Source organism: Protopterus annectens, chromosome 2.part0, assembly GCF_019279795.1.
Source record: "Protopterus annectens isolate FY-2018-M chromosome 2.part0, PAN1.0, whole genome shotgun sequence".
Taxonomy (NCBI): domain Eukaryota; kingdom Metazoa; phylum Chordata; order Ceratodontiformes; family Protopteridae; genus Protopterus; species Protopterus annectens.
Window position 1 is genome coordinate 917,437,255 of NC_056728.1, and position 26,210 is coordinate 917,463,464.

The following is a 26,210-nucleotide window of genomic DNA, read 5'->3' on the forward strand; positions in this document are numbered from 1 at the left end:
CACACACACACACACACACACACACACACACACACACACACACACACACACACACACACACACACACACACACACACACACACACACACACACACACACACACACACACACACACACACACACACACACACACACACACACACACACACACACACACACACACACACACACACACACACACACACACACACACACACCATGCGTGTGATTTGACAGACAGCATGCAGCATGCCAGTGATACAGCAGATGACATGCAGTATGCCTGTGATACAGCAGATGGCATGCAGCTCAAACATTAATAGTGTTAGTAAGCATACCCCCTGGGGTTCACACTACAGCAATCAGGTGTCATATCAGTAGCCATGCAGTTCACACAATCATGGTAGTATGCATGCATCCCCGTTATACACCATGTGGACCAGAACAGGATAACAGTACACATGGCTGACGTGACCTTGACATGTAATCTGCTGATGTGTGCATTAACATGCATACATTTCTGAAACAATGGTGTTCTGACACATGTACAGCATCGTAATGAGCATCACATTGTGGTGTTGTCTGCATGCCCTACAGATAGAATGCATGTTTAGCAAATATGCATGTGCATGGAATGGTAGTGTGAGCCATCTACATTGCTCTACAGTGTGAAGTACAGACACTGTGCCATTGCATGGCATTATGAGGCATCTATATTGCTATACAGTGCATTATATGTACACATTGCATAGCCATAACTGCATGCATACCCATGACATAACTGTGGATTGTGAGCCACGATGCTGAGGTGTATAAACACCAAACCATGCTGTGTCATGTGACAGATCACTGGGGGACCTACAGATGACACCCCTGCACAAAATCTATGGAGTCTTAGCTGCCTGGCAACCATGTCCACACATAGCGGACTTGTCAGTTCACCATGTCCCACATGACATTGATGTACCACACACATGAGGTGCACAGTTAACGGTGATGTCCTACAGCAGCATGGGAAAGGTACTCTATCTGTGGTCTGATGTGGTGTCAATGTCTGTGGAAGCTGTAGAGGTGACTACTGTCATGCTATGACACAGCCGTGATGTTCAATGCATCTTACATGGTAGACATCAGTGACACCTCCACTAGCTGTGCACAGGCTTTTAGGATGTCCAGTGTACCACATCAACTGTATAATCTGTCAACTAAGGCTATAATTGGATCATGTGTGGACAATGTGAAACAGGGTGTATACACATCACATCTACTGTGTGGCTACGTATGTCTGGCCATCCCCCTTGGCCATGTGTGCACATGTGTTGGAAAAATGTGTGTGATGGCCATCTATCACACATGTCTGTGTTGTCCCATATGACATACACCCATAGATGTCTGATATGTCACCATCCACAGGGCTATGCAGACAACAGGTTGTATGTGTGGTATGTGGGGTTTGGGTTATGGGATAGTGTGACATTATTGCAGCCAATACACTACATGTCTGGGACATGTCAGATGGCACATCACAATGTGTGCACCCATTGCAGGGGCATATAACACAATGGTGACTCCTGTGGGCTGCCCATATCACAGCTCACTGTGTGGTACTGTTTGCGTACCACACGTGTTGTTCCAATGTATAGTACATAAGCCTCCATTGTAGAACACCTCCACTGTTGTATGCACAGCTGACCACACATGTAGCAACGACAAATACTGTGGTTTCATGTCGGTGTATCATTTCGTTTGTATATATTGCACATGGGTGGCCTGTGTGAATGATGTGTGATGCGACCTGTATATCGTGAATGGAACGGACATCAAGTGTACAAGTGTTAACTGGCCACATGGTGAATAGATCTATGCTTTAACATGCCTGATACTGATGACAGTCTCACCTGCAATGGACTCATATCTGTGCGGCACGCCAGAGGTACCTGTATAGGGGTGACACAGCAGTATGAACATTATCCATGACTGTATGACAGCCGCAGGGTGCACTGTGCATGTTAACACATTTGCCTGTACAATAGCATATAGTATGCACATGTGTGCATACACAGGGTAGCATACAGTAGTATGCAGCATGTGTGTCCACATACCATGCATATGTTGTTACATTACATAATGTACAGTGACACATGCACGTAAATGGGATATAGTAGCCATATTTGCAGTACTGACTTACCAGGAAACTCCAGGCTCATTGGTTGGGAGACACCCACCTCCACGATGGCAGCTAGTGTTTGTGGTTGCTGTTCTGAGGGTGTCCCCAGACTGGCCAGTAGCTCCTCAGTGTGTGTGAGTGGCAGCTGGGTTGGTGGCCCACCACCTGTTCCACCTTGTTCCCTGGCAATTGCGTGTGGCATGCTGTTTTACATGTCATATCAAATCCATGCAGTGTCTGCGCACCTGCTGGTAGGTGTGGTTATGGCCATCCAGATCGTTCACCCTCCTGCAAAGATCATGCCACAGGTCGTCCCACTGCTGGGCATGCTGTGGCACATGAAAGAACAACACATCGTAGTTCTCATGGAGGTACAGGATGACAACATCATCCTCCTGGTGGCTGTACACTGGAAGGCATGTACGAGGCATTATCTGTAAGACATAATGATGGTGACAGGTCACAGTTTCAGAGATGTACAGAGATACTGCTGCACATACATTTCTATGACATCTAGTATACCTGCACAGTTATCTTTGCAAATCATCATGACACTGACACGACTGACATGTTTGTGTCACACACATGTAACACCTGTTATGCATTGGATATCATCACCATATATGTGTGTCACCTCATTACAGTGTTCATACTCCATGTGAATGCTGTCTTGATGTGGGCATGTCTGTTTGCCTGCACTGGTGTTCTTATCTATCTGCACATGCCTGGATGTGTCCACGGTAATGCTGTTGACCTTGATGCTGTGTATATGTCACATATCAACAGACACAGCCTTAATGGACTTGAGCAATGACAATGCACACATATGCATGGAAACCTGTACATGCATGTGTTTTGCCAAATACATCTACACAACACTGTACAGCTGTTCATCATCCTGCCACAGATCGCCTGTGTTGCACATGTGATAGACATGGGACAATGGCAAGTTGGACGTCATTGGCAGGGATGGTTAACTATAGCATGTATGGGCAAGGTTTCCTAGCTGTATCCGACAGCCATTATGCCACCACGAGGTGCATTAGTGCCACATTACTGATCCAGACAGGTGATACTACATCTATCATGCGGCCATCACACCATGTATAACAGGGATGACATGTGCAGCTTTGATGGACAGGGTTGCATGGTATGGCAGGAGTATGTCATATATATGGCACAGGGATCTGTCCAGCATGTGGCGATCCTAGTATTAGGATGGTGGCTGTCCATGACGTATGTCTTTCAGATCAGGATATGGACATGTAGCATGTCCAAATCATAGTGTAGCAAATGTCATTATGCAAGGTAGACAGCATGCTACATATTGGAGGTGAGGATTGTGAAGGCTGGTATCGCCCATCTACGCATGGCCATTACCTCTTAAAGGTGATATGTGATCCACTATTGGTCACCCAAGTGCTGTGTATGCCTGTCCAATGATCTCCGTGCTCATGGATGGCACCCTGTCATGACATGGGTACCTTGTATGACTACCTAAAGGGCCTGAAGATGTCACCAAGTCAGGGAGGTGTACTGCACAGCACCATCCCTTACACAGTCTCCATAATGTCGACCACAGCCTAAGTGGTAGTTAATAGGTACAGGGATGTTCACCTAGTGGTGACAATGCTGATATCATCTATCAGAATGTGCACATATGTCACACACCTCACCCACACAGCCCATTCTGTATGTTGTTCACAACACTGAGACAGCTATTGCTCATAGGTCATGGCCATTCACATCCTTACATACACAGATGCCTGACATTTGTCTGTGTGGTATGGGCTACAATGAGGGTGGAGTACAACACATTAACCCTGTTTTACTGTAGATGACACTGGTGTGATATGCACATGTCACTCTGGCACCTTTTGTAGTTGTGAGCCTGTCAACAGGCCACTGGTAGAACACTCCTGTGATATACAAAGGTATTTGTAATCAAACATCCGTACTGTCTTGTACATCTGTACTGCTAACATCTACATTGATAATGGTTCATGGACATGCAGACCATACTCAGCAGGGTTATAGTGCGGTGCCACCAATTATGACTGTCGGCACCACTTGTGGGTTGATATTATCCAACACCCTATCTGTATTGTATGTTCATGCTCAGCACTTGTTCAGAACTTGTGAGCATGTCATGAGCTGATGATTAATATAGCACCCATTCCATACCATTTCTCACAGGTACACTGTCTGTCCTCACATTTCCAGATTGCTTACAGTACAACAGCTGTTGTACACACATAACTCACATATCCTGTGAGACATGGTTATATATACAGGCATGTCCAACTGTCACGTACCAGTGCTATTGCCTGTCTATATGATGGATATGTCGTACATGTGGCAATAAAGCAATTGTCTCATGTACACAGTCAATGCTCACCTCCCAACATATGACACAGCCTGTAGGGGATGCACATATGCAGCCCTGCTGGGGGTAATGCTGTCACCAACCCAGACTGCACCTGATAGTCATGTGGGGATGTGTAACATTTGCAACACACCCCATTCATTACATAGTCTCACTTGATCTCCACCACAGGCCACACATACGAGGACAACTTGCACAGTACCTCTCCATACTCTGTGTAGGCACCAAAGGCAGCCCCCATCACCAAACACAACAACTCCAACTTATAGCCGACAGACTCATGTGTGCCCATCACATACAGCCAATAGGGTGTTATAACATACACAACACACCAGTCATAGGTGACTCTGTAGGCGGTCACACTGCTGCTCCACTCAGCAGGATACACAAGGCGATAGTCACTTACATCTTGCTGTCGGGTAACTGGTTCTGCAACATAACCTATGCACCCATGCCACACCTCACCAGGTACAATGTGACTGTCATTCTCCATGTTAGTGTGACTGCCCTGAGACGCAATTTTACAGACTATGTGTGCAGAGACATGCAATAGCTCACCAGTCTTGTAGCCCTGAAGGTGTGGGCCAAGCCCTGGGGAGCATTATGCATTAAACCGGACCTGATACCACTGTACAACGACTGACTGTGTCACATCAACAGTTGTCTATGCTTCTGCTGTCATTCCACAGGCATCTGGTATCTGTCCGCTTTGACTGACCTGGTCAAACAACACGATGCTTTGGCACAGATGACCTGCACCTGTCAGCCCTGGGAGTACAGATCACATGTAAGGCTCTTGCTGCTTCTATACTGCCAGTCTTGCACAGTTTCCAATAACAACCACCACCAGAACGGGAACTGGCTAGCAAAACATGGGGTCATGTGAAGCAATGCTTGACATCGTCCTCTGTGACGCTCGCAGGCAAGGCACACCTTATAATGCACCACTTCAATATCTCTGCAGTGACTGGGACCTGCCACTAGGCTCTGCAGAGCACACCAGCAATGACAGGTTATAGACAGACCATACCTTTCAGGCACGTACCTGGACTGGCACACCCACGGCTGAGGTCTTCCCATATTCCACTATGTTGTACACACATCCTGGCTAGTTACTTAGCACAATGCAGCAGAGGTGCTCCACATGCAACTAACTGTGTCCAGAACTGCTTTACACATTGTAACAAGCTATGGATTCAACAACATACCCCACGGTTACCAGACCTCATTTGTTGGTGTACTGGACAGTAGGGCTCAGACAGCTACTACTGATGTGAGACTGACACTACCCCACATTTAACTGGGATAGCCACTCATGTACCGACACATTAGGCCAATGCTGTCCATGAGCCATAACCTCCACTCGGCTGGATCAACCCATACACACCACCTCCAAGACCAACATTATCCTTGACATGAACACTACCAACATGTGACTGGTGTTCCACACCTGGGGTTAGCCCCTCATTGGTGGATTCCGAACATATGCTAATCACCCTTGTTAACCACATCCCGGCACCACACCCTTCACAGCATACACAGTACATGAGTACTGCAACACCTACTACAGACGTCTTATGACAGCAGTAGTTAATGTCATGACACCCATGCAGATGGACAATGCACATACAAATGCTGAAACATACCCCAGTGCACTTCATTAGCATGTGCACGACTGCATGGATCATGCTATTCCACACAGAGCCATGATGGTACCCACCAGATAACAGACGCCACTCTGGGAGTCAAGTTCCATGGACATAATTTACAACAACAGGTGGAGGCTGTTGCACAGTGGTATAAAATTCCATGGGTGGGGTAGCTCGCTGGTCAGCCTCGGTAAGGCCACTGGATCCCTCATCACATACTCCAAAACTAGCTACGTAAACATTACTGTGATACATTCCAGGGTGTACCACAAGGCATTATGGTGGTATGTCAGTAGTCAATGGCAATACCCACATCTGCTCTCACATACAACAGTCACTCAGGAACATTACAGAACCAGGTGATGTTGGCAACATGCTGGCGGATGGATTCAATGCTAACATTACACCCTCTCACTCACTACAGGGCCACAGTTCATGCAGGAACATTGCAGTGTCCCTGCGGTCACACCTACACAGTACTGACCTGCAGTCTATATGTCCTGGGACACTGGCCCCATGTCACCTTCCAAAATCCCAGGCTGTGATGCCCACAAACCTCTGAATGACATGTCTCCCCATTAGGCCACCATATTCAGTAATAGCCTTGTATCAGACATTGAGGCCCCTGAATGGCACACAGCAACAGTTATCACACTCCACACAGGTGGTGTCACAATGCACGAGTGGGATTATTGCCCTACACACCTGACTGGACTGTTCTGCACGGCTATGGGGCACATCATCATGGATGTCATTCACAGAGACATTGTTGGGCTCCGGTCCTTTGATGCCACCCAGGTTGGACTTGTTTGGGCCAGAGCATGGCTCCTACACCTGGTGGACTCCTTTCATACAGTTACCAGGGTAGTTGATGATGGTACGGGGGTCCACACAGCCTGCATTGTCCTCTCATTGCCTTTCAGCACTCCATTCTGGTATTGACAACATACACATCCACCTGCACATCATACCCTATGTCTCAGGATGTTATGCAACATGGCTCAAGGACAGGACACACACAATGAGGGTAGCATACCATAGTACCTACTGCATTTCAGTTACACTTAGCATACAACAGTCCTAAGTCATAGGGCCCCTCATGTTCGGTAGATGCTTCCCTGAGGTACAGGCTAGCACAGAGGGACTTTCCCTGCATAGCTTTAGAAACCACTGCATACAAAGTGCCATGACTGATCCACCAGCTGATACTGACTCCATCCATATGGGTGTCACTGTGACAGATACCTGATATGAATATCTTGGCCTCAAGCTGCATGACACAAGGTGCATGAACATCACCTTTCATTACACCATTCACCCACTGACTATCACATAGGTGGTAGTCCCCTACATACATGTCACATTGTACGTGTTCATAGTACACACGTATGTCTCACCCACTCCTGTGATTACCGTATTGCCACTGTAGCGTGGACATCCTTCTACGTGGCCACACGTATCTGTACTGGGTGTGTAGCTGGTACATAAGCACCCATTGTACCTCTGAACTCCAGACTTCTACACACATTCAAGTTTACTACACCCCGTTTAGGGTGTACCTTACACAACAGCTAGAGGTTTATATACCACAACATTAACACGCCATGACATTTATTGAGCTCCGACAGTTAAAGTATGCAGCTGAACTACGGACACCACGTCTGTACACATTTGCATACTACATACTCAGGGGTGACCTCTGCTGAACAGACAGGGCCCATGTCCACAAGAATATTAATGGATATACTCCACATATGCGACATAAGCAAAAGCCACTGTGCGCAACATGCTCATAGATATGTGCACACACGCATCGATGAGTGGGATGTGCTTGAGGGTTACATTCTCAAATCAGACACTCACCATGCTTTGGAACATGATTCCTATGTACATCACGCAGGGACACTCAGTAGCACTGTTCATGTGATACCTCACTTGGTGGATGGGAGACACATGTACGCCAGGGATCACTGCAGTGGCTGTACTGTGCAGACTTGCAGGTAACACATGGCTCTGCTGTTCACAGACAGGACACTACCCTAGAGAGGTGCCACTGGTGTGAACACTGTAGTTGTGCTTACATATAGACTTGCCAGACTGCATAGTACCCCACTATGAACCTGTGAAGCTATTACATGTCCTTTGTGCATGGTTACTTGGTAGCCCTTCCATTTAGATTAGCTATCATGCTATTACAATGTCCCGTGAGTACAAGCCATATGTATCCTGTTATTGTACATGCCAATAGACAATACCTTTGGTATGCATGATATGCCTGTTATGCTGTGTAGCATATCTGACATATCTACCTATAATACTATACATTAAACATATTTTACATAGTATCCCATAATGCAAAGCATACTTGCACAGCAGGACCACATTAGACATGTCATTGTCGTTATATGCCCATACACATGCATACTGTGACAGTATATCAACATATACTATCCCCTGCTATGGCACGTACTTGTTGGAGATACCCTTACCACTGACGGCGGGTGGTATGGAATTGTTCTGTTTAAAGCCCTCATGTAGCATCCCTTGTGGTGTCTGTGATGTTTACCTTGTGGCCCACTGCTGGACGCACAATTTCTACAAGCGTTATTATGCTCAGCAAGACATCACTACATAAATACCTTTTCCCACTTTATGCATTGCGGACACTTTTAATTAATGCAAATCAGGCTATACATACACTAACATAATTAATACAAAACATGCTATACATATACTTACATTGAGTGTTCTACATACCTTGTTATCATTCTGGACTTTCATCTCTCTTACACTGTTTAAACAGTTATATGGTATGAGCATACGGTTTAAATGTCTGGCAAGTCATCCTTATATACGTCGATACCTGTAACATGTGGTTTCCTGCCACCAATTGGTGTTCCTGAGGGACTAATTACTTGCACATCAGCTGTGCAGCTACTCCATTCACCAATTACATGGCAACAGTGGGGTATAACTGAATTCTCCACTTGGGCGTTGCCCATTTGCCCTACCTTTGGGGAGAAGGCCTGTATTGTGTTTTGTTGTGTGTAATTGCAACTGCTATGTGTAGAGACAAGTATAGCTTGGATTCATGTCCCCCGTGGATTGTGTGTGACGGCTAGAGTATGTGGTTTAACATGTGGGTGTACCTGTCATCCCAACCTTCTGATAACGGACTATTGCAAACAAAACCTGTAACATCACCATTTGTTCCATTATACAACGGCTACAATTTTGCATGGCACCTTTAATTGTGTCTCTCACAAGGTATGTTAATGGTTCTGCAGATTTAATTGACTGACTGGATGTTTGTGCTGTAATTACAGTCTGTATTGCTACAGTTTCTAGTGTGGGGGATGTCGGTGGGTGTACGTAGCATATACAGGTTTGTGGGGCTTGCATTTCTACATATTCCATATATATGTGTGTGGGCACCTTCCCTAATTAAAGAGCTATCAGTTAGTAGACTTATGTTACGGGATTTTACATTGGGCCATTGTTAATTGGTTTCTATATAGTATGCAGGTGAGGTTGATACTTCCACAACTCCAGAATTGCAGCGATATGTAAAGGGATATTTCTAAATGACAGCTATCCCGTGTATTTCTGTCCCAGATATTTGCAGTTATTGCAATTGTGTTGGTGACTGAATCTCTTTGCCATGGGTTGCCACCTTTTCATATGGCCATTGTTGGACACTTGCGGGACACACAGCGGTGTTTACAGGCTGACACATAGCCATGGTCAGTACACAGGATAGCACATACTTTTATCCTCAATACATACCTATTGTTGTGGGACTTTGGCTACTTATCATATTGCATGCAACATTTACGTTTCTTACATACAGGCATAACTATTTCATGCAACTATTACATAATATATGGGACATAATAATGTCCTACAATCTTGGACAGTTGCCCTTTGTAATGTTTTATGTCAGGACACACCTGCCCAGGGATGGCTGTCCCTCCTAATGTGGGACAGGTGGTAACCGTATGCCTACGGCTAGCTATACCCACACCTACCGTAATGATGTACCTCCGAGTTGGCACTAACAGACACACGATGCGGACACACACACACACGCACACACATTACAGTCACACGGAAATGCACACGGCACCCTCAACACACACATACACAGACTACGGCACTCACAAACACAGTTGAACACAGTACCTACGTGGACCGCAACACCGGCAATGGTAACTAAATGTCCCTTCATATTGTCATACTATTACTCGCAGTTCTACTGTTCCAGTACTGTGTTCTTTTGGTCTTTCAGCCTCATGGTTATGTGTGTCAGTATGTGACACATTCCATAGTTGGTGGTATCCTATTTATTTGTACCTCCAAGGTGTTATGAATGTCATTGACCTATCTATATATTAGCAGATATCGGTGAATCCGTATATATCAACATATATCACTCTATCGCCCTTTCTATCTGTATTATATATATGTATATAAGTGTATATATATATATATATATATATATATATATATATATATATATATATATATATATATATATCAACATGTATCACTCTATCGCCCTTTCTATCTGTATTATATATATGTATATAAGTGTATACATATATATATATATATATATATATATCTCTGACAGGGAAAGTGACAGGCAAGCTACACCTTTCATTGTGTACTTGTCGGTGTATACTGTTTCCTGGACTCCGCACGTTTGTGTCTGTACCTATCACATTACACACCTGCCATAGGTTAGGGTTACCACCTGTCCCACATTGCGAGGGACAGTCCCTCTTTGGGCAGTTGTGTCCTGCAAAATATTTGTAAACATGGCAAATGTCCTGAGATTTTAGGACAAACTTATTTCCTATAGTTTATGTAATAGTTGCATAAAACAGTTATTCTGTATCTGAACCACCTATATGTTATAAGAAACAGAATAAGTAACTAAAACATTACAAGAATAAGCTTTTATCTAGGCAAAACAGTGAAGTTCTGATTGTCGTACTGGCCGGGTGTATGTGTCGGCCTGCAGACATCTGACGTATGTCCCACATTGGTTATTTGAAGAGGTGGCAACCCTACCGTAGGTACATCTTGGCTAGCAATAGTGTTAGGTGATTGTATACATGATTGCGTGTTCTACTCCTGGCAGTGGTCGTTTTACCCTTCAGAGCAGGTGCTATTAGTACAGGGGTGAATAATGCTGGTTTCACCTGTTCTGGACATCAATGGCCATGATCTGTGCGATATTCGGAGAAGCTTAGTCCTGTTTCGCGCATATCCATATAGTCATATTTACAAGTCGCTTACCAGCAGTGGGCAACACATATTCCCGCTAATGTGTGCAAAACATGATCTCATGACCTGCATCCGACATGCATTACTCATGCCTTCGGGATTACGTTACATCCCTTGCAGGACGTGGACCAGGAACAAGCACGACGGTCACTGCATTTAACACTTGGACATCTGGGATTTGTACACGTGTTATGTCATATTGTATGTGGAGTATACTATGGCTGTTACTCCATACTGCACTCACATGGGTAACTCAGTTAGGTTTACATATTGATGAGTCCAGTTAATGGTATGTCCATGTGATGTTTACTGGATGTGCTCCGGCATTGGGTATGTATATCACAGTGAGCCACACATGATACTGTGCTACACCTTCAAACGACCGTAGGTGGAGCATGCTGGGGTGACGAATACCTGTCATGGGTACACCCCATGCCTTGACACAACATGCATGATTACATTATGTGGAGCCCCTCATTAACGAAGCAGGGAATCCATGCTGAGTGTGTGCAGATCAGTGCTTACACACATGTGCTCCCGCGATTGCCTCTGCTCCACTAAGCAACAGTTGGTTACTCGATGTTGTGGTGACAGCAGACACTGTTTGCCCTGTTTGGTGTATGGCCTCTGACAATCGGGCGTGTACCTACCGATGTACCTGGGAACCTATACACACAGCACCAACATATGCTGATAGGCACATGTACTGTTCAGGTGTTGACATTCCATGTTCCAATAGCTGTTGTGTGTACAGTGTTTGAGGGCTGCCTATGTAGGATTCACACAGTGGGCCACCTATACATTACAATTTACAGGTGGTCGTGTTTGTGTGCCATCCATTTTACTGTGTGTGCAGGTGGAGAGGTGTGTCAGTCTGTAGGGGCCTACACTGTCAGAGTATGTGCTATACGTTCTCTCTTTGCCAAGGCGTAGGCATATTGGGCACACCTCCGTTTGCCTACTGGGGCTGGCACAGTGTGTTTGTGGTCTGAATCCCTCTGTGCCTGTGATGGCCTTGGCAATTGCGGTGGGCTATGAGGGCCTTCACCATTTTGTCCCTGCTGCAGCTGTTTCCGCAGGATCATATTATGTAGCATGGCAAATACTATGAAGATGTGTGTGCCTGGAGAGTACTGCAAGGCTCCACCAGATGTGTCCAAGCACCGGAAGCATGATTTCAGCATCCCAAACACATGCTCTATGATGATTCTGGTATGTGAGTGTGCCTCATTATGGCGTTCTTGTATGGGTGTGTGTGCATTTCTGATGTGAGTCATCATCCACGGCTCCAGTGCATAGCCAGCATCCCCCACAAGGTGGCCATGTGGGATGTCCCCCCTGAAAAATACCTGATACAGCTGTGAGGCATGCCAGATATGGGAGTCATGGTAGCTTCCATGGCTGCCAGCACACACATCCATGATAATGCCCTGGGCATTGCACACGACCTGGCAGTTGGTGGAGTGGAATCCCTTGCAATTTATGTAGCGCCTACCATGCTCACCAGGTGGTGACTTGATATGTATGTGCGTGCAGTCTGTCGCACCCAGTACCTCCGGGTAGTGTGCCACACAGTGGAAGTGATGCATATTGCTGGCCAACTCCTCCTGAGTTTGGGGGAAGTATATATGCTCATTGGCATGTGGTAACATGGCGTCCAGGAACTGATGTAGTACCCTGGATGCTGATGCCTGTGAGATCCCCATTATATCTCCAGTTGGCCTTTGAAAGGTACCTGTGGCTAGTATTTGCAAACTTACACATACCTTCGTGTCCACTGGGATGGGTTCCCCTCTGCTGTTTCTGGTTCTCAGGCATGGCTGGCACAGCTCCACTATTTGCTGTAAGATGTCCCTGTCCACCCTATAATGCTCTACTATCTCCAGATCATATAGCCCCTGGTAGGTTACCCTTGGTCTGAACACTCTTCTCCTCTTCCGGGGCCTGCGGTGGTTATCGGCATCATCCTCCACAACACCATCAGTCTCTAACACATGCTGATGAATCACAGCTATGGCAGCTCCCAACATGTACATTTTAAAAGTTCCCCGTGTGTTTACACCTATGGTGCAGTGTTTGGCAATACACAGGTGTGTGTAGGGTGCTTTCAAACTTTATACTATTGTGCTGTGAACACTGATGATGTCATAGGGTGTGTAAGTACGATCGTAGCTACAGGGTATATTATGTGTTTTACTACCGGAACTACTATTGTGGTGCCTTTGGTGTTGAATTGCATTTGGCTGCCGTGGATTACCTCTTGACCTTCCCTTTACATTTCTGCACATTTCACCTACCATTTTCTGGCATGCATCCAGCAGCCTGCTTTCATTTGTACTTTCCTAGTCCTGGCTTATCTTGCGTAATATGTTCTATTGCCGGTCTACTGTAGGTTTGCTTTGCTCTGCTATGACAGATCTTCTGTCTTTGCAATCCAATGCCTCCCCTCCTTTCTTTGCAATCCTATGCCTCCCCTATCCTGTTTTGCAGGTTTCTTTCAGCAGACTTGTCAGCTGCCGTCGATTGGCCTCCGTGAGTTGATTGGTGTTAATTGTTTAGTAGTACTCCAATTACCCTACTTCGGCATTTCCTTCTTTTCTTCCCCTGACCTTCCTGTTTGTGCTATTGTTCGCGGTGCGTGCATCCACTTACTGGGTTTCGGGCACGTTTTCATCCCCGTACACATGCGCATTCGGGCATCATATGTGCTCTCAGCTAAACGATTCTATACCTTCCTCTCCACCCCTGTCCTGCAGCTTTGCTTAGCAATGGCCAGGCCACATTTGCATTGCTCCAATGTGCTTACTGCTACAGTGGCACACCCCTCTGCTGATGTCATGTATCTCCTCTGAGCCACTCCTCGGTGTTATAGCACTATGCCATATGGTACATCCTTCATCCGGCGGGACGTTTGCGATTCAGTATTACCTGCCTCATTTGCAGGGCATTGACTACTAATTCATAGTTACCTCGCCGAACACTGTCGCAGGCCCTTAGCAACCCTTGCACCTTGGTTGTGGTGTACCATGCCTACCATTGCGTATTATGGAGAAATCCTGAGTTGTATTACATTGCGATTTTATGACATTTGTTTATATTTTCTTTGTGTTCCTGTTTGCGCACACATGCCCTGCGGTTGTACTGTGCATTACTGTGAACATGACATTAAATGTTGTTTTTTAGGTGTTGTGCATCTTTTCTTATGCCACTGGCTGGGTATTTAGCCATTGGCATATGTTAACTTTGTAATACCTGAGTCTGGTCCACTTCCATAGCTCCGATGTTCTATTTGGGAAAACGTAAACTGTGTTTTATACATTTCCTTGGGCTTACTCTACGCTTGCACCACTTCATGAATCGCTATATGCCTTCATTTACATGGTGCAACACTGCGCATGGGGTGATTAGCATACCTATGCTAAGGGCTGCGCAGTTCTGGCATATGCCGGTAGTGGAATTGGATCATAACTGAATCGCTCGACGGCCATATTTGGCATTATTCCATCTATGCTACGCCTGTGTCTGGCGCAAGCTTCATGAATCCCGGGGAATGTCTATTACAACTTATATTTTAGATATTTGGATGATATTTTTATTCTTTGGTATGGAACTGATAAAGTTGCTCATGACCATTTCTATGAACAACACAGAATTTTAAAAATTTACATCTAATTTTTGTCGCAATTAGGTTCATTACTTAGATACCAGCAACATAGTATATGAACTGAGTTTTATATCCAAAATATATATAGGAAACCCACCTTCAGCCATACCTGCCTGCATTATGAGAGTTTACATCATTGTACATAGAAAAAGAGGCTAGGAGTCAGGCTTGCTATAGGTGGAAATCTGAAGAGTGAGTTATTTCATACTACTTCATAATGGTAACAAACAAAACTTTGAAAAGGCATTTGCTTTGCAGTACATTTCAACTGCATAGGTCATTAAACAGACTATTATACTAAGTGGAATAGTTTTAAGTCTAATGAAGTGATTTTTAGGTAGCAGGAGAATATATACTGCATTTTGTACTTTAAAACTGTATTTTTTCTATAGTGCTGATTTTTTAAAATTGTTCTTGCTGATTTGTTCCACTTTTTGTCTGCCGTATCATAGACTAGACTCCCAACTGCTGAATCTGGTACTGTTTATTAAATTGAGCACTAAACCCATATTCATCTGTGCAGTCCAAGGAATCTGTTGCATTCTGCTAATCATAAGTCCACTTTTATACTGTATTTTTGACTTTTAAACTGTATTTGTGCTATACTGTTGATTAAAACTGTTATTGCTGATTTGTCGCAATTATTGTCTGCTGTAACATATATTGGGCTCAGACCTGCTGAATCTGGTTTTGTTTGTTAAACTGAGCAATAAACCAAGCTATCTTTTGTTGGAGAGGGCCCCCTTTAGCCTTGAGGCAGGAGAGTGCAGTTAGGACTCATTTGATTGATGGTTACTGGCACACAGCTCAGTTTAAGCTTTTTTATTGGTTAAATTATTTAATTCAGTTTGCTTACTGTTTTAACAAAGCTCCACAGAGTTAGGTGACCAGTCACTGCTCTGCTGTATTCATTTGTGCAGGCCAAGGAATCTGCTTCATTCTGTTAATCATAAGTACAATTTTATACTGTATTTTGTACTTTTAAACTGTATTTTTGCTATACTGATGATTTTTCAAAAATGTTCTTGCTGATTTGTTGCACTTGTCATCTGCTGTAACACATACTAGATATGGACCTGCTGAATTAGGTTCTGTTTGTTAAATTGAGCACTAACCCAGGCTATCTCTTGTTGGAGAGGGCTCCACCCCCGCATCCTTGTGACAGCAGCGTACAGTTAGGAATCATCTGATTGAAGGTTGCTAGCACAGGGCTCAATTTTGAAGTTTTTATTGGTTAAATTGTTTAATTCAGTTTGCTCACTGCTGCTACATAAGCCCCACATTTGCATGGGTTTGCATTTGTTTTAACAGCTCCACAGAGTTTGCCACCCAGCCACTGCTCTGCTGTATTCATCTGTTTACACGTAGCATATCTCCATGCATCATCATGCACTACCGCGCACTGGGGGAAAACACTGGTGATTATAGATGCAAAAACTTTGGTAGATATATTTTCCCTTAGTGTTGTTGCCCATGATCCACCTTAGATCCAGAAATCCTTAAATTGTGCTTAGCTGCTCAGAGAGCACCCCAGCTGCCCCTTAAACAGTCCCAAACATTCCAAATCTTTAAAAGTCTCATACCATTTAGAGAACCCCCACTAGTATAGACCCTTTATACAGCACCGCATTAGTATAGACCCTGTTTAGAACAGCCAGTTATACCATACCCCTCCATTTTCTCTCCCCACTGTGAAAACAGGATTTAACCTACCATTATGAATGGTCAGTCTCCCTCCATTTCTCCTACCAGCCTGATTGACATGTGTATCTTGAGGCAGTGTAGCAACTGCCTCATGTACACTGACAACCTTCTAATCCTAACTCCGAAGTACAATTTGTGAGAGATGCAGCCACACTATGAATCTGGAATCTTTGCTCTCTCATGCACAGAACAGTAGCACTGAACAGGTTGTCAGCTCACATACTACACCTCCTACGCAAACCATGCACTCAACACATAAACCATCATATGTTGAGGTACTCATGAGAAACCTACCTAAATGCCGGAGACTTTCCAAACTAAAACATGTTACACCTAATACAGCATCTACAGTGCTCAATAGATATAAAAATACAAGCACCAGTGTCTCACCAAATAAGCCACTAAGGCAAAGCACATCTAAACCAAACTTTTTAGTCATAGGTGACTCCATTGTTAGACACACAGATGTCCATCTCACCAGGCTGGACAAGAATAAGGTTGCGGTCAGCTGTCCTGGGTGCCAGCATCCATCATATCACACATGCACTCAAGTCTTTCAACAACAAGTATCGTTATGACTCCCTCATAGGTCATGTTGTTGTGAATTACTTGAGATATACCTGAACTATATGAAGAGAGACATGATTGTGCTCTATGAATATGTGTCACAGGCAGGTATATCCCTAGCCTTGAGCAGCATTCTATTCTCACCTTGGGTGATACCACAGTATAAGCAAAAATGATTGACTTCAACATTTGGCTTAGTTTCTGGTGTCATTCTAAGGGGATCCAGGTCCTGTCAGTGGGGTGAGATGGTTGCTAGACCATACTGCTTTGCCAGAGGTTGTCTTCACCTCTCACCTCTAGGCTTTCGGTTACTGGCCAAAGCACTTGCCTCCCCCATAGAGCCTTTTTTAGGCAAGGTCTCAAGAACAACATTTCAGACATGAACATATCATTCACAAATAAATTAAGGGTTCTGCTGCTAAACGTTAAGAGTTTAAATCTGAAACTGCACTCTCTGGAAGCATTCCTCTCTCTGGAGGATGTTTACATCTGTGCAGTCACAGAAACCTGGTTGAGGGCTGCAGAGAGTACCCCTGCAAGGCTAAAATGCCTTCCACACTTTCAGATTGCAAAATGAACATGTAAGAACCAAAGGAGGAGGAGTACCTGTCTCTATCAAAGATAAATATACCTCTGGACTGGTTTGACAGGAAAACTCCATGGAATTACTCCAAGTTCAGCCAACTGAGGGTGAGACCCCCTCCCCCCTTCAAGTAATCGTTACCCCACAAGGGGCTTAAATATTCTTGACCAACTCCTCACCAACATGGATGACCATTGCACCACCACAAGTATAGGACCCTTACTGGTTACATCTGATCAGAAATCAGTTACATTTGAAGTGGCTCTAACACCTGAACCCCTCTTAGTTGAAATCAGACTAAAAAAACAACAAAGCTAATTATACTAAGGAAGGGCATAAATAATTTCCAAGCTCCTTTTCCCACAGATGGCCTTGACAACTGTACTAAGGTATACACAAATGCCATTGTACAAACACTTACACAAATGTACTGACACAGCTGTACCTGATAGGATCAAAACAAGATCCCAAGGAAAAACAAGCCTCCCTAGTGGACATCTAGCACTGATAAGTTATACAACAACAGGAGGGAGTTGCTGTCCAAGAATAAAAAAAAGAGAGGTCCCAGCACTGGAAGAGCACCCTCCTCTGCTTCAACAAACAAATAAGACAACTTGTAAAAATCCTCAATTAGCAACCATAGCTAGGAATAATCGTCAGGCATTCTTCAGATATATCCATAACCTAAAAGGTAGGACCCAGATGTGTTCTGAACTAGCTGTGGATGGCATCACACATGCTGATACTGTGACAATAGCTAACCTACTAGCTGGCAGTTTTGACAGAAATGTCATGCCCCTGTCTCCTCCAAACATTCCACTAAGCATTCCCTCTACATCTCCCCCACCTTACATCTCCAAAGTGCAAGTCATTAATGCTTTCTCCAAGGCCATAAACATAGCCTCAATTGGACTGGATGGCATCCCATGTTGTGTTTTAAATTGTATATAACATGAGTTACCAACTCCATTAGGTACTCTCTTTAACCACAGCCTGAGTACTGCTTTTGTCCCTGATGAATGGAAAACAGTCACCATCATCCCCCTTCATAAAGGGGGTACAAAAACAGATGATGGGTACTACAGACCCATAAGCTTAATCAGCTTTATCTGTAAAGCCATGGAATGAATCATCACAGACCTTACAAATAAGAATATAGTTGAGCTCCAAACCCTTGATCCGACAGTTTTGTTTTGTCAAATGTAGGTCATGCCTGTTAAACCTGGTGAACTTCTTTGATAACATCACCAGAGCCATAGACAAAAGCAAATATGTGCATTCAGCCTACCTTGACTTAGCCAAGGTTGTTGACAATCCTCCACTTGGGCATCACTGATAAATTCTTCCAGTTAAATATCAACCCTTATGTCATCAGGTAGGTTGCTAACTGGCTCACCGACAGATCACATTCAGTTAAAGTTGGGGATTTTATCTCAATCAATAGACCTGGCACCAGTGGGGCTACAAAGGTTGGCAGTGCTGGGCCCCCTGTTGTTTGGAATATACTTCTCAGAAGTTCAGGCAAAAACAGAGTGGCTATAACTGACTATGTTTGCTGATGACTGCAAATTAGGTGCAATCATTGATTCCCCAAACAATGTCAATATACTTCAAGAAGGAATGACACAAAGCAATGACTGGTGCCAAAGCTACGGGCTCAGACTCACTGCTAAAAAATGTATTATCATCTGTGTCGGTAAAAGTGATAGCCCTGTAGACTATCATATAAATTATAATACCCTAAGTAACAACTCAGTAGTTACAGACTTGGAAAAGCAAGTCGAATGCAGCCTAAGCTTTGACCACCATGTGTCTACTGTGGTAAGGAAAGCATTCTATGTCACACACCTCATTAGCAAAGGCATTGCCTCAAGAGCAAAATAAGTCATAGCACCCCTGTACTTGATCCTCATCAGGCCAATAATTGAGTACAATGCTCACTTTGGTATGTACCTTACCAGGTACCTACAGCAACTTATGAGACCTCAGAGATTTCTAACCAAGAAAATACGGTCTCTCCAGTACATGTCATACATTGTCAGACTGAAGTTACTGTCACTGTACTGAGTGGCATACAGACTACTTAGAGGAGACTTGTTCTTGGCCTACAGTGGAATATTGGATCCAAACCTAATGGAAATGCTGCACATCCACACGTCAAATGTGACAAGGGTCACCTGCTCCAGGGACCTTAACCTAGCTTGCTACATAAATAGGACCTGCTGCAGAGACAGATATGTCTAACAGAGGTTACCACTCCTCTGGAATAGGGCAACCAATTCACATCAAACAACGCCCCCTCTATGACCCTGCTTAAGCGTAGCCAGGATGACTGTATAGGAAACTGTAAATTCCTGCCAGGGATTTCATCTATAACCCTCCTAGACATGGACAGTCTTTGCTAACTAAGATCTTATGTTTAGGCAAGATCCTTTTATATTGAGTTTCTCTAGTATTATATTGTGTACACACACTAGGTTTACCTTTGAGTCAATAGCCCAGTAACGATCTATGAACCTATGTCCAATTTTCTATATTGGGAGAATATGAATAATGCTTTCTGCAAACATTCCTTAGAATATATGAATTTTAGGTGTTTCAAATTCACTATAATGGAGAAGGTTATACCAGATCTCGGTGGGGGGGTGGAATATAAAGAACTATTGTGGTACATAATATTGAATGCTACTTACCCCCACCCCCTGGACATTAATGACCCCGTATCCATCATTCCAGTCCTTAGAAAGTAGAGTTGCTAAATTGTGTCATGTTTCATTTCTACAACTTTCTCTATTAAGTGTCTGACTTCCTAGTATTTTTCCCCTAAGGGAGATGTTGGAGATGTGGAAAGAAGGTGGCAGGAGGTTTGCACATATTTTTGGATTGCCACTCAGTTTGACATTTTTGAATAGTTGTTCAGAAGAATGGGAAAGAGTACAGTAGAAGTGAGTTTTAAAATGTCGGACATTCGTACTCTTGGGATTAGGTGGAGAGACAAGGATTGGAGAAGAGAGCAGAAGAAAGAGAAGTTGCTATATTTAGGAGGATGACTGAGGAATATTATATCTAAACACTGGGAGGTTTAGATAAGTTGGACAATGAGATAGCGAGGGTTAGTAATTTGAGAACATGCAAGTGTGCAGTGGTTGACAGGGTAAGAAAAGTAAGGAAAATGTGAAGAATGAATGGGAGAAGGTACTGGACAAGTACATTAGACAAGGATCGTTGTAGGTAGATTTTATTAGTTTCTGATGAAAAGCTGGTGTCAATCTATTTCTCAGGTTTCATTAATGTATATGTACTGTTAGATACTGTTGTCAAAAATTGGCGCTAGTGGGGGTGGGGGAAAACAAAAATGTGAATTAATATTATGGTTTTCAAATTAAAGTGTGCAGTACACGTATAAAAACAAGGTAATGTTAAGTAGAGTTACATAAAGTGAATCTCTGCAAGTATTATTATTGTTCAACAAGGGTTAACAACAAAAGAATACAATATATTTTGGTGCTTTGGAGTGAGGATGATGTTGTATGCTTTTAAATGTTAATCAGAATGAATATGTAAAAACTATTTATAAATAGTTTCATTTTACAGTAATAAAACCTCTAAATGTTCAATGTGCAAGACTTCATTATCTTGCATCTTTAAACAAATTAATTAACATGTACTTGATAGCAGCCAGAGAAACACAACCTTTACTACACTGCCAGCAAATGTTAGCTCATAGCAAATTTTATAAGCATATTGATATGTGCCAACAATATCTGAATATGTTTATTTTGGAGTGGCAGTTAAATCAGTGAGGTGAAATTTTGCTTATTTAAACATATTTCACCTTGTTTATTGTTTTAAAGTCCTGGTTAGCTAGCAATATATTGTATTTTTGGACAATATGTGAAATGCAAGGATAATGGTTAGTCATCAACCCATTTATTTGGAAAATCTAGTGATAAAAAAACACACTGTTAGATGCCATAAAGTTTTTCTGCCTGGCATATCACAAGGAATACTCCAAAATCACATTTTTTCTATTATTTATGTTCTATAATTCAAAGATAAAAATGGAAGACATGAAAAACAGATTTCAAAGTTCAACTACTGGAGATATGCATTATATAGGTGCAACAACCGGGTTGGAACATTTAGTTATATATTACTCCGGTTCATAGAAACTATTCAGGAAAAATCTCTCAAATTTTATCACCCATGTACTGAGGTAGGTTAAGAATAGATTAATATAGCAATAACCCACGCCTGGGTGTGGGTAATGCTAAATTTACCCACGGTTGGCGTGGTTTGGTCCCGAGAGCGAAAAACAAAGCCAACCGTGGGTAAATTTAGCATTACCCACACCCAGAAGTGGGTTATTGCTATTATATCATGACATTATTTAAGAAAAGAAACTGTTACTTTTCTTAAATAATGGCATAGTATAATGCCTGTTTACTGCCCTTCCGCAGATGTCTGGCATCCGGCAGTTCTGATGTACTGCGCCTGCGCAGTACATCAGAGTTGAAAAGCAACGGAGAAAGCAAGATCTCCGTTGCTTTTTATGTCTCGCTATGTTAAATGAGTTTAACATAGCGAGACAGTTTAAAATAAGCAACGGACATCTCCGTTGCTTATTTTAAACTGTCTCGCTATGTTAAACTCATTTAACATAGCGAGACATAAAGCAACGGAGATCTTGCTTTCTCCGTTGTTTTAAACACTGCTCACTATGTTAAATGGGTTTAACATGCGAGACAGCTTTAAAATAAGCAACGGAGATCTCCGTTGCTTATTTTAAAGCTGTCTCGCTATGTTAAACCCATTTAACATAGCGAGACAGTGTTTAAAAAAAACGAGTTATACTAATGGGAAAAAGTCCGGGCGACCGGACCTTTTTCCATTAGTATAACTCGATTTACAACGGGCACGCTGGCCAATCAGCGTGCACGTTTTGGGGGGATCATGGTATAATAAGCAATGGTACATATTAAAAATAGTCCTGTATAGGCCACGGAATGGTGATGAAGTACAATTATGTGATAAGAATACCCCAGGAATAGACAGAAAACTAGTATGTAATCAGTGGTTGGGAACTAGAACCATCAACATGTTAGAAGATATTTTTTCATGTGAAAATTGTGATTGTTTTCTAAGTGTTAAACAATGTAAAGAATTGGAAGTGGAGAATATATAACAGGATTTTCTGTTCAACAAAATTATTGTATGCCAGTCTGATTTTATTATTTATATTGCAAAGCATAAGCAGCCTTTGAAATGATTGAACATTTTATTGACATAAAGAATGAAAAAGTTTCTGGTGTCATAGGTTCATAGGTAGGTACTAGGCTATCGGCCCAAGGGCCTACATAAGCCTAATCAGCAAGGTACCATAGCTTACGCTACCCAAGAAAGTTATTTTCCTGTGCCACTGTCGAACAGAGACACAGAAGTGATCCCCGGGGTGTATTTCCTATTTCCCATCCACTCATCAAGATTTTTCTTGAAGAGTGCTAATAAAGAACTTTGCTTGACATAAATGGGTAGCTTGTTCCAGAGTATAGGAAGTCTCTGGGACAGGACTCTATCCCTCCAGTGTATCCTGTTTATTGTGGTGACAAGGTTTAGGTCCCTAGAGCATGTAGCTTGGAGGGATTGGGATTTCTTTATGTGTAGTATGTCCAACAGCTCTGGGTTTGACATAGCTTTATATGTTAGACAGAGATCACCTCGGAGTAGGCGATATGCTATGGAGTAAAGCTGGAGTTCTTTTAGGTGGTCAGTGTAGGTCATTTGTTTGAGGCCAGTAATCCTCTTTGTGAGGTACTTCTGTGGCCTTTCCAGCTGCTGCAGATGTCTTGTGAGGTACATTCCAAAAGGGGCGTTGTACTCTATAATGGGTCTAATGAGTGATGAGTAAAAGTGAACAATGACTTCTTTTTTCCTGGATGAGAACCTTTTTCTGATGAGGTGTGCCATATAGAAGGACTCCCTCACTACTGTGGCGATGTGACTATCAAAGGAGAGACTACTGTCCACCTGAGTCTCAAGGTCTCTTATCACGCATTCAGTGTTAAGTAGATTGCTGCCTATGTGGTAGTTCATGGGTACAGAGTTTTTACCAAAGGGGATGACACTGCACTTTTTGGCATTGAGCTTAAGGCCATGGCTCTGACACCAGGCATCTGTCTCAGTGAGGCCCTTCTGTAGGATATCCACATCATTTGGAGACTTGACTATGGCTCCTAGTTTGGAGTCATCTGCGAACTTTGTCAGCCAGAGGCCTTCTGTGTTAGCCTGTACATCGGAGACGTAGATACCAAACAGGAGAGATCCCAGAACAGAACCCTGTGGCACTCCACTTCTCACTGCCTTGAGGTCAGATTTGGAGTCTGCAACTTTTACAGTGTGGGTTCTGTCAGTGAGCCACTTGGCAACCCATCTTGTGACATAGGGATTTTTGCCTAGTTTAGTGAGTTTAGCTATAATTCCAGAATGGGGGATGGTGTCGAAAGCCTTGGCGAGGTCAAGATAGGCTGTGTGAACCACCTTACCCTCATCCACGGCTTTGGTGACTGCCTCAAAGAATTCAATCAGGTTCAGGAGGCATGATCTGCCTTTCACAAACCCGAACTGGGTGGGCTCCAGAGTTTGGAGGTTACCAATGTCTTTGTTTATGAGTTCCATAATGATACGTTCCATGGCCTTGCAGACCAGGCTCGTCAGGCTAATAGGTCAATAGTTCCCGGGATCAGTGGTGGCTCCCCCTTTGTGGAGTGGGATAATTGTTGCTGTGCACCATTCAGTGGGCACAAAGCCTGATGCAAGGCTATTATTGAACATGGTGCTTAAGTGGGGAGCCAGTTCGTTCTGAAGTTCGTGCAAAACGCAGCCTGAGATGTTGTCTGGTCCCATGGATGCTGTGTTTTTGGCTTTAGAGAGTGCAGCTTTTACGTGCGTAGTTGTGATTGCAGGGACTCTGCATTCTTCCTGTATATATATATGGGCCCTTTAGGGGGTGAGGGGGGGTAAAGTTAGCACTGAACCGATCTGCCAGGATGTTGGCAATATCAGTTGGTTCTGTAATTTTCATGCCTTTATGCTGTAACTCAGAGCAGATCTGGGTGTTGCCATCTAGATTCTTGACAGAGCTATAGAATGCTTTGTGGTTGTCCTTGGATTTAGTGGTGATTTTGTTTTCGTAGCTAGCTTTGGAGGATTTTATAAGGGATCTCAGCTTCTTACTGAGGCTGACCAGGGAGCTCCTCCACTCATGGGATTTTACTCTCTTTTGCAACAGTTTCTTCCTTCTGTTGTACCATTTGTTTATGGCAGGTGACCACCATATTGGCTTCCTTTTTTTGGAGGATAGTGTCTTGGTTCTGTTTGGGATAGCACGATCCATGCACTCATGTAAGTGCTTTTAGAGTGCATTTTTGTAGGATTCAGCAGTTGTAACTGTATTGTCCATCTGCATGGGTGTCATGAAGTTCACCACTTCTGTCTTAAGAAGTATGAAGTTGGCTTTGGAGAATTTTTTTACTGTGGTTTCCTTAACGGGGAGTAGGGGCGGGATGTGGATATCAAGCGTGATAAGCTTATGGTCGGATCGGACCAACGAGGAGTTGACTTCAGGTGTGGAACACCGGTCACGCATGTTGGTAATGACTAGGACTAGGATATTGTTGCCCCTGGTGGGGGTGTGGATAATTTGATCTAGGGCATTGGAGTTTATGAATACCAGAAAGCGTTGAGCTAAGGAGTTGGTACACGAGTAGTTTTCCCAGTTAATGGTGGGGTAGTTGATGTCGCCAATTATTAGGGTGTTTGGTTGAACCCTAATACTTTCCAGTACATCAAGAAAAGAGGAGTGGGAATCCTGAGGCATGGTGGGGGATCTGTAGCAAGCTACAGTTTGGATTGCAGATTTGCCCAGAGTTAGTTGCACTTAGATAACCTCGGATGCATTATGCTGAGCAACTAGCCTGGAGGTGTGGATATCCTTAATGAATATGGACACACCTCCGCCTTTGGTGTTTTGGTCCAGGTTACATGGCCGAAAAGTGTGGTATGAGTTATAGCCTGGTAGTGCAGGGGTGCTCTCTGGAGCCTTGAACCAGGTCTCAGTCACTGCACAGATATCAATGTTCTCCATTTTAAGGAGTGCCTCGAGTGAGTGCATTTTGAGATTTAGACTTCTAGCATTGAGTAGCATTACCTTCAGTTTTTGT

General features: G+C 43.6%; 1 protein-coding gene across 1 annotated transcript in view; it reads left to right on the top strand.

The window, feature by feature from the left end:
* Window positions 1-26,210, top strand: part of EPGN (epithelial mitogen) — a 332,078-nt gene that overhangs the window by 163,281 nt on the left and 142,587 nt on the right. The window lies entirely within an intron of this gene.